Genomic DNA, 9611 nt, shown 5'->3' on the forward strand with positions numbered 1-9611 from the left:
TGGGCAGAGAGGGTGAGGGGCCAATCAGCTCAATAAAATAGGAGATTGAGCTGGGTTGTGGCAGGTACAGGTACTGTTAGACTCAGAGCACTTCTGCTTCACCCCAGTTGCACAGACGGCTTCTGCTATGTCTGAATGTTTGTAACCCAGACAACATTGATCTGCTCAAAACCTAATGCCCAAGGTGATGGCATTAGGAGGTGGGGTCTTTGGGAAGAGATTACATCACGATGGTGTGCCCTGAATGAACAGGATTAATGTCTTTATAAAAGAGACCAGAAAGAGTTTACTCACCCCTCCACCATGTGAAGATACAGTGAGAAGTTGGCAGCCTGCAACCTGGAAGAGGGCATTCACCAGAACCTGACCACGCCAGCGCCCTGATCCAGGGCTTCCAGCCTCCAGACTCTGAGAAATAAACGTCAGTTGTTTATAAGCCACTCAGTCTGTGGTACTTTGTTACAACAGCCCAGGCAAACTAAGATAGGCTCCTTCCAGGTTTTAACTGAGCCTGGAAGTTCTCTTTCCTCACCCCAAGAGTTCTACCCTCCAGAAATTTTTTTTTTTCTTTTTTTTTTGAGGCAGATTAGCCCTGAGCTAGCATCTGCTGCCAGTCCTCCTCTTTTTGCTGAGGAAGACTGGCCATGAGCTAACATCTGTGCCCATCTTCCTCTACTTTATATGTGGGACGCCTACCAAGGCATGGCATGCCAAGCGGTGCCATGTCCGAACCGGGGATCTGAACCGGCGAACCCCCGAAGCGGAACGTGCGCACATAACCGCTGCGCCACTGGGCTGGCCTTGTTTCCAAAGTGCTATGAGACTACCGGGGAACTCACTCCACCTTTCTGGGCTAGTCCCTGACCCTTCTCCACTAACACAGAACTCAGAAAATGCTTCATATTGAAGTCACCTGTCTCTGGGTCGGGGGCAGACAGCAGTGTGGGAGATTCTACTTCCCAAAGTGGCCACGACAATATCTCCCACGCTACATGTTCTTCACATAATGCGACTTTGACATTCTTTCCACTGAGGGTTGGGATCTAGATCCCCTCCCCTTGAAATTGGGTAGGATTTTGTTTCAACCAATAGAGTTTGATGGAAGCGACACAATGTGACTTCCAAGGCTAGCTCACGAAAAGTGATTCAGCTTCTGCCTTTCTTGCTGGACTTCTTTCACTCTTACAGCCTTCAGCTGCCATGGTAACAGTTCAACTGTCCTGAGGCTACGAAGCTGTGAGGAAGCCCAAACTAGTCCATGGAGATTACATGGAGAAGCTCTGGGACCACACGGAGAGAGGGGGAGAGAGAGAGAGCCATCCAGCCCTCAGCTCTTCCATTCCTCCCGTCACATCTAACTGCAACCACGTGAGAGACTCTGATCAGAATCACCCAGCTGACACTTTCCAGAATTCTTGTCCCACAGAAACTATAGGAGAAAATAAAGCGATTGTGTTTGTTTTAAGTCTAAGCTTAAGCCTACATTTTGAAGTGATTTCTTTCAGAGAAAGGCATAACCAGAACATCTAGTTTCCAGTCTGTGAGGCCAGCACCATCAAATGGTTAGAATCTCTGCTTTTTCTTTATTCCCCTATAAAATCTGTCTGCTAGGGCCAATAGAAACACAACTTGTGCCAAGAGCTGGCAAATTCCCACAGGGAATAAAATAGCCGGCAATCATTAACTCATTTCAAAGGGCTTTCCTCTCCCTGGAATCTTAGTGCATCTGGTGCTTGCTGCTTCCATTGGTCTCTGATATCTATAAAAACACATTTTTTTTTTGGAATTTATTCTTTTCTTTTCTAGTTACTGCAGGAAGGGTGTTGGCCTGCCAAGTCATAATCCATCCTGCTTCCATCCCATTTAACGGTAAATCATTCCTGAAACCCATTCCCAGCTTAGGTTTTCCATCACATCTGTCACTACGTAGAACAAAAAGGAGTCACATACACACACATAAACACAATTTTTGGTTCAGTTTGTTATCGTACCTAGAATACTGATCGGTACAGAATCTAATGTTTTCTAACTCCAAAATAAAGTTATAGACATTCTAGCTCTTGTTTTAAATGACAGATCTGTTTTGAAGACATGCTATGTCTTCCCCTTTTCTGTGCAATGTTATTCACACACTTTCGCTTTCCAACACAGATAAAGCACAGTTCTTTGTTCCTCAACTACAGACGTTGCATTAGCTCTCAAATTCAATCATGCTCCAGGCCTTAATGACCATGACTCAACTATATTATGGGAGATCAGAACTGGCCTTCCCAAAATGTGTCTCTTTGTCTTGCCTTGATTATTTTTAAGAACAAAAGGCTCTGAAAGAAACTTTGACCTTCCCCCTAACTGTGTAAAAGAAATTTAAAATAAACGCCTGTCCCAGGGGCAGGCCATCACCATAGATAACTCTGGGTATAGATATAGTTGAGGATCCTTGTTAAGCCCACGCTTATCATTTGCTTTTCCATGTCCATGTGAACTTCCTTCCTCTCCTTTGAAGCCCCAAACCAATAACCCCAACCAAAATGCTCCTTCGTCTTTGGCTGAAGATGGTATTTAAGATGAGAACACCTGCCATTTTGGCAAGTTGCTCAGTTTGCCTGAGTTTCTCCCAGGTCTACATGTTATAAAGCTTTATTTGATTTTCTCCTGTTATTCTGTCTCACATGAATTTAATTTGGAGCCCCTCCAGGAGGACCTAGAGTGGGTAATGTCTTCCTCTCCTACAATATCTATTGCTGCTGTAATAAATTACCACAAACTTAGCAGTTTAAAACAACTAAAATTTATAATCTTCCAGTTCCCTACGTGAAAGTGTGACCTGGGTGTCACTGAGCTAAAGTCACAGTGTTGGCAGGCCTGGGCACCTTTCTGAAGGCTCTCGGGAGAATCCTTGGCAGCCAGGAACTCCGACTTTCCTCCGTGGTGTCGCATTTCTCTCTGGCTGACTACACCAGAAAAGTTTCTCCATTTTTATTACATGGGGCCCATTTTAACATCCAGGATAATCTCCCCATGGCAAGGTCCTTAACCTCACTCACATCTTCAAAGTCCCTTTTCCCATGTAGGCTAACATATTCACATGCGGACATTTGGGGGAAGGGGGGAGGGGGGCATTATTCTGGCTGTTCTTGGAGCGGAGGACCTGGTTTCCTTCTGACACGAGACAATCCCGGGGCTGTGGGTGGGCGTCGGGCTCAGGCGGGAAGGCCCCGCCGCCCTGGGTCACCGCGCTGCAACCTCTCAGGGTCCGCTGCGGGGCGTGTGTCTCCCTGGACCACTCCTCCCCCTCGCGCCTCGCCCCTGAATGGAAGGTGAGGGTCAGGGTTACCTGGAGGCCACGGTCGCCCGGCTGCTGGCAGCCGGCGCAGCCCGGGGCCCGCAAGCCCTCTGCCCTTGGCCGAGCGCGCACCGCGGTAAGACTCCGCGTCCACGCGGGCGCGGCCCAGAGCGGGGAGGCCGGGCCAGGTGCCCCCGGGAGGAGACGGTGGGGCTGCCGGCTGACCCCCATGGGCCTCGAGGGGCCGTCCTGGGGACTGAAGACGTTTTGGACAGGAGCGCGCGGCCGCCCTTGTCCCTGGGCTCTCTCTGGACGCCGAGTGGCCGTCTGGCCCGGTGCCCCTCAGCCGGTTTGGGTGCTGGCACCGGTCCCCGGGGGGTGGGGAGGCTTTTAGAGCGGCGGGGCGGCCCGGGGACGGAGGAGGGGACGAGGGCGTCGGGCAGCGGGTGTCCTCCGAGTGGGCGGGGCGGGCCGCGGGCAGGGTCTAGCCGAGGGACGGACAGACGGACGGACGGACTGACTGACGCGGGCAGCGGCCCCTCCTCGGCCCGCGGGGGCCAACCGCCGGGATCGGCGCTGCCGTCCTGGGCCACCCCGGGACGCTCCTGGCGGGCCTGGCAGGCGCCGTCGCCCGGCCTGTCTCCTCGTGCTGTTCCGGGCGCGCAGGCTGTCCTGGCTCTCAGCTCGCCTAGGGCCCCAGGTCCACGGGCATCGCCACAGGCGCCGCCAGAGTCCCGAGGGCCGTCCAGGCAGCGGGGGACCTTCCTGGCCCGGCCACGCCGGCGGCGCGGGCCGAGGTCGGGCGGGCTCGTCGGCCCAGCGGGCCCCGCGACCCCTGGCTGCGGAGCGGGGCTGCTGGCGGAGCCCGGGGTCCCTGGGCCCGGCCGCATCGCTCCCCAGCCTGGGGGTGGCGCGCGGCTCGGGCGTGGACCGGGGATGGGGGAGGGGGGCGGTTACCGCTCTTTCAGTAGGGGCGGCGGTGGAGAGGCCAGGCCGCTTTTTTTCTCTCCTAGAAGAGGTTTCAGCACAGGTTCTTTCGTTCTCATTTCCACCCCGTCACCGCCTCCCGACCCCTCTTCTGTCCCCACCTATCGTCATGCCGGCGTCTCTGGATTACTCGGTAGGGCTTTTTGGGATCCCTGCTGGATCCACTGGGGTCAAGCTGGGCTCCAATGAGAAGGAGCTGATCGTGCTCTTATGGAAAGTCGTGGCTCTGCCCCACAAGAAGGTGGGACAGATGCACGAAGTACTGTTTAGACTGGATGAGTCAGAACTGATGGGGGATTGTAAAGAAACTAAAATCGACGCCACAACCCTGTCCTCCGCGCCGCAGTGGACCAAGCCCTACGATGGTCTAACCCGTCAGACAGTGAGCAACGGACTGAACATTGGCTGGTGGCCTCCTTCTCTCTCTTTGCTGCTCGTCGGCTTCACGTCACATCGTGCATCCTGAGGCTTCCAAGAACTTATTGCCTGAATGCTTCTATTCATGTTTTGATCTTCGAAAAGTGTTGTCCTTGTTCACCTGATAAACTGGGTGTTGCAGCAATGACAGTGTTAAATTTTGAGAAGAATAGTTCAGTCTCCTGGTATGGAGCCTTTCCAGTTGAAGATACGGGGAATATAATTTTGGCAATGATTTCAGAGCCTTATAATCACAGGTTTTCAGATCCAGAGAGATTACATTACAAATGGGAAAGTGGCACTTGCTGCAAGATGGAACGTATTGCTAACAACACCGTAGTCAGGGCTGGAGGTTGACATGGCAGTCTTCCCATAGATTCTGAAGTTCTTCAAAGTATTCAGTAGTGCCAGGGGAGGCGCAGCGCTTTGTCTGAATGCCCAGGGTGGAAAGCTAGAGAAGCTCTGGTTCTGTTTGTAAGTGAGAAGCGCAGAGATTGACACTACAGAGGCACAGACGTCACGTGGAGATCAGTGCATTCAGGTTTACAAAGCAACAGGTGAAGATCTTCTTAAAATTGCTGGTGGTACATCCAGTGAGGGATCCCAACTTCCCTCCAAGGAAAATCAAGTCATTGTCCGCATGTGGGAGCTCTCTGCCAGAGCCACAGCCAATGAAGTGGTGGCCAAGCCAATGAAGCTTGGCAAGTGCTGAATCCATTCTCCTCCTCCCCGCTCATTCCTCTTCCACCCCTTCCCTTTATTCCAATGTTACCTCAGCAGTTTGTACTCCTACAAATGTTAGAGATGGTGTATGCCTTCGAGGTCTTCCCCATGCAGCCACAATTGAGGACATTGTCAACTTTCTGGGGTGTTTTCCACATAGTCGAACCCACGAGGTTCACGTGGTATTGAATCATAACTCCATTTAGGGATGGGGTTGAAAGTTCTAATCACGTCATGGTCTTTCTGATGACCTGCCCCCATCCAGGGGCCCACCACGAGTCACCTCATTAGAACAAAAGACACCTGAGGGAATTCCAGGGGCATTAGGAGTTCAGTGTCATATGCTTCTGTTGTTTAGGAAATTACAAAGGTCTGTGTCAGCAACTGGGATCAAAGACTAAATGCTAGAACTGGAGATTCTCCTGGCACCCCTATCTACAGGGGGTTTTAGGAGTTCTGTGTCAGCAACTGGGGACAGAGACTAAAATATATGTTTCTTATTATTACACACCAGGGTAATGTGAGTCCCTTTTTGGTACTCTACACCTAATCTTTGCTTCCTCCCCTACCACATGATTTATCTGGTTGAGCCAAAATTCTAGGTTGTGGAGGTTTTCTTAGATGAAGCCATGGCTCTGGTGCCAAGAGGCAGTGCCAGGATGTCTGTATTAGTTTTCAATTGCCACCTAACAAATTACCACCAATCTAGTGGCTTAAAGAACACCATTAATTAGTTCATAGTTCTGTAGGTCAGAAGCCATGTGGGCTTGACTGTGTTCTCTGTGTAGGGTGCCACGAGGTCAAAATCAAAATGTTGGCCAGGCTAGGCTCTTATCTGGAGTTTCTGGGGAAGAATTTACTTTCAGCCTTATTTATGTTGTTGGCAGAATTCAGTTCTGTGTGGTTGTAGGATTGAGGTCCCCATTTTCTTGCTGCCTGTCGGTGGAAGGTCATTCTCAGTTCCCAGAGACCACTCTCTGGTCCTTTCGTGCGGCCTTCTCCATTTTCAAGCCAGAAATGGCATGTGGATGTCCGTGCATGTCCATTCGTGGGCCCCAGCATCACAGGGCTGCATCTGAAGTCAGGAGAGGTGGGTTTTGAGCTCACTCTTTTTTCCCAAACTGCCAAAGCCACTGAGTCTGCCCAGCTCCCTCCTAGCTCTCTCAGGCCACACCCTGGAGCCCACCTGCTGTGGTCCCCTGGACAAGAGTGCAATTTACCAGCGTGAGCTGCCTTTGGCCTATCCAGATGAGGACGGGCCCTTTTTTTTAAGCCATCAAGTTCAATATTTACAAGAACAATCCCATACTTGGTTCTAAAATTACTGACCACACAAGGAAATGTTTGTTTCTTGTGAAAAACCTAGGCTTGTGCTTTACTGTTAAAAAGAAGAATAAATAAAACAAAATTTTTTTAAAAATAAACTGCTTATTGCGTGAGCCCCCTTTCCCTCCTGCTGGGGAACAGAATGAAAGCCAGTTTTGCTAGGGCTCAGGGCCCTCCGCATGTCCTGTAAGCAACCCCAGCTGCAGCCACACAACTGTAAACCTGGTCTGAGCTCATCGTTTTCACTCTGGCCAGACAGAGCCAGAGGGCAGGCCTGGTGAGCCCCAGACTGAGACCCTTTACAGCTGTCCACTCCCGCCCTGGTCAGGAGGGAGAAATGCGACTCCTCTCCGAAAGTTCCCAACTGCAAAATTGGCTCCTCCAGCTGCTGCAGAGGAAGGGAGCTTCGGGACCCCTCCCGCACTGCGCTTTTGCTCCTGGGTTCCAGTCCCCAATCCCGCAATCCATCAGGTAAAAGCCTGTGGCTGCAGGGCTTTTTATCTTCCCCAGCACAGAAGCTAGCTGCTCAGCCCTAAAGAGAACAGGTCAACTAAGAAGATGTGGAAGGGGCCAGTTCTGACCTTCATTTTAGGAAGAACATTGCTCTGGGTCTTGGCGGAAGGAGCCAGCACAGTTTAAGCAGAAGATGACTTCAAGGCTCCAGGTGTGGCAGATGCATGGTGACCCCAGTGACAGTGAAGAGCCCTATGAGTCTGCTGGCTTGACAGCTCTTGTGCCAACAAATACAGAGAGTATAACAGACATCCACACAGAGGTTCTGCCAACTCCAGGCAACACAGTCCATGCCCAAGAGGAAACCCAGATCACCATACCCCAAATGTGGTAGCTAGTCACTCCATGGAGAAAGTGGGTGAAGAGACACAGACAACAGTTGAGGACAATGGCTTGGTGACAGTGACCTTGGTTAGAATCAGAGTTGGGGGTCTTACTAGCCATTGGATTCATTAGTAGAGTCATCATTGTGGTTATGTGAAAAAGGTTGATCAGGGAGGTATTCAGCCCAGAAAGCTGAAGAATTGTGCCCTTCTGCCAACTTGTTTAAAAAAGAGAGTTCCCAGCTTGCCCATCCCTGAGCATCTGTGAGAAGATGACCCATGGAAATCCTTTGCCACCCCACTTGAAATCCACGATGATCCCTCTGCTTGCCAAGAGTAACTGAAGGAAAGATAATTCACAAGACTTGCTCCTCTAAGCATTTGTCTTTTGAAAATTTTTTTAAATATAAACTTTTTAAGAGATGATTTAAAAGACAAAAGGCATAGAAAATGGAGCAGAACTACATAAACTGATTTGTAACTAAGATAGACTATATAATTCAATCAAGGTTAGAAACTGTGATCGTGTCTTCATTCTCTGTTATTGTTAAAACACAGAGGAAGCTGGAAATATTTATCCAATGGAGTACTTGTATCTAGTGCTATGTGAGGAGCAGAGCTTTCTGCAATTTCTGAGCTGTTGAAGTGTACACCTTCCAGTCTAGTTTGGTCTATTTTTAAAGCCTAATTTGATGTGAATAATCAAGTAGAAAATCTAAACTTGGATCATATGTAATGAGCAACTGCCTTTCACCGGTCCGTTCGTTTATCATTAATATTAATCTACTAATCATTTCAAAGGGATCCATGTTAGAACATAAACAGGAATCCTAGACTTCAAAGAAGGCATTTTGTTTCTCACAACAAGGCCGACGGGCTTTACCGCCTTCTCCAGTGATGACTTGATGATGCGAAGCTTTGCTCGTACCTGCCCCTTCACTTCCCTGAGGATGGGAGTCAGAGCTAAGGAGGCAGCCTTCTCTCTTTCCAGGACACAAGTCCTTCAGATTGGCTGCTTTGTTCTGTAATATGGAGATCTCAACCCTTTATGATGAGGACGCTGCTGGACACCAAGCGGTGCTGGAGGATTGACTGTTCCAGAAACCAAGAACCAAGGTGGTCCCCAAACAGAAAGAAACCCTGTGTGTGCCTCTGGAATGGGAAATAGAACCTGCCAGTTTTCTAATATTTACTTTCTGCTTCAGAGGAAAGATAGGGACACAAAAATAATCTTGTAAAATACTAATTTTAAAGAAGTAGCTGGATTTAAAGGCTTGACGTAAAAATAAAAGATATTCTCAGTCTTCATGATATACCACATATTTCTATGGGGTAATAATTGAAAAGATTGGAATAAAGAAGCCCAAGCTGCCATTCTGTATTGACACCAAACAACTTAGTTCATTTCTTCCCATAGATCAATTGAATTCTTTTTCATAAACAAAAAATTTTTATACTCAGCAGCCACTCTGTTATGATTGGGGTTGTGTAATTCTGATCGAATCCTCTAAACTTGTATAAATTCATAAAACAGGAAAAAGCAAACTATCAGTCAGAAATCATAGCCTGTTCCTCCCACTTTTTGCAGTAACGTGTGGATGCTATTTTAAACAGTGTGCCTTTGTCTTGCCCAAATCCAGTTGGTCTACCAGGCCAGGTTCCATATTTTAACATCAACTGGTTGAGAGAAGAGAGTTTAGAAGAGCTTTATGAGCTTAAATATCCTTCCAACTTGTTTTATCACTCAGATTCTGGAAAAGGGATTAGGAATAATCTCCATGTCTTTCTTCTATCCTTTCTGTTTTCCCTCAATGTGAAAAAATAACAGTCTACTCTAAGTCATACACTGGACCCACTGCCTGCTACAGCAGGATTGTGGGTTTCTTGATCACAACTGTGTTGATACTCAATGCAGTGTAGATATGTTTTAAAATAAAACAGATATATATATATATATATATATATTTGTATATACATGTATATATATATATTCCTTGCTTGTGTCAAGAAAATTGCTATCCAAAAGTAATTACTAATGA

At 48.6% G+C, this 9611-nt stretch overlaps 2 pseudogenes; both read left to right on the forward strand.

Moving 5' to 3' along the window:
- Positions 1–4370: 4370 nt before the first annotated feature.
- LOC100147384 (epithelial splicing regulatory protein 1-like) lies at positions 4371–5616 on the forward strand (annotated as a pseudogene).
- Positions 5617–7294: 1678 nt separating this feature from the next.
- On the forward strand, positions 7295–7730 carry LOC138919306 (podoplanin pseudogene; annotated as a pseudogene).
- The last annotated feature ends 1881 nt before the right edge of the window (positions 7731–9611 follow it).

This window comes from Equus caballus, chromosome 20, assembly GCF_041296265.1.
Source record: "Equus caballus isolate H_3958 breed thoroughbred chromosome 20, TB-T2T, whole genome shotgun sequence".
Taxonomy (NCBI): Eukaryota; Metazoa; Chordata; class Mammalia; order Perissodactyla; family Equidae; genus Equus; species Equus caballus.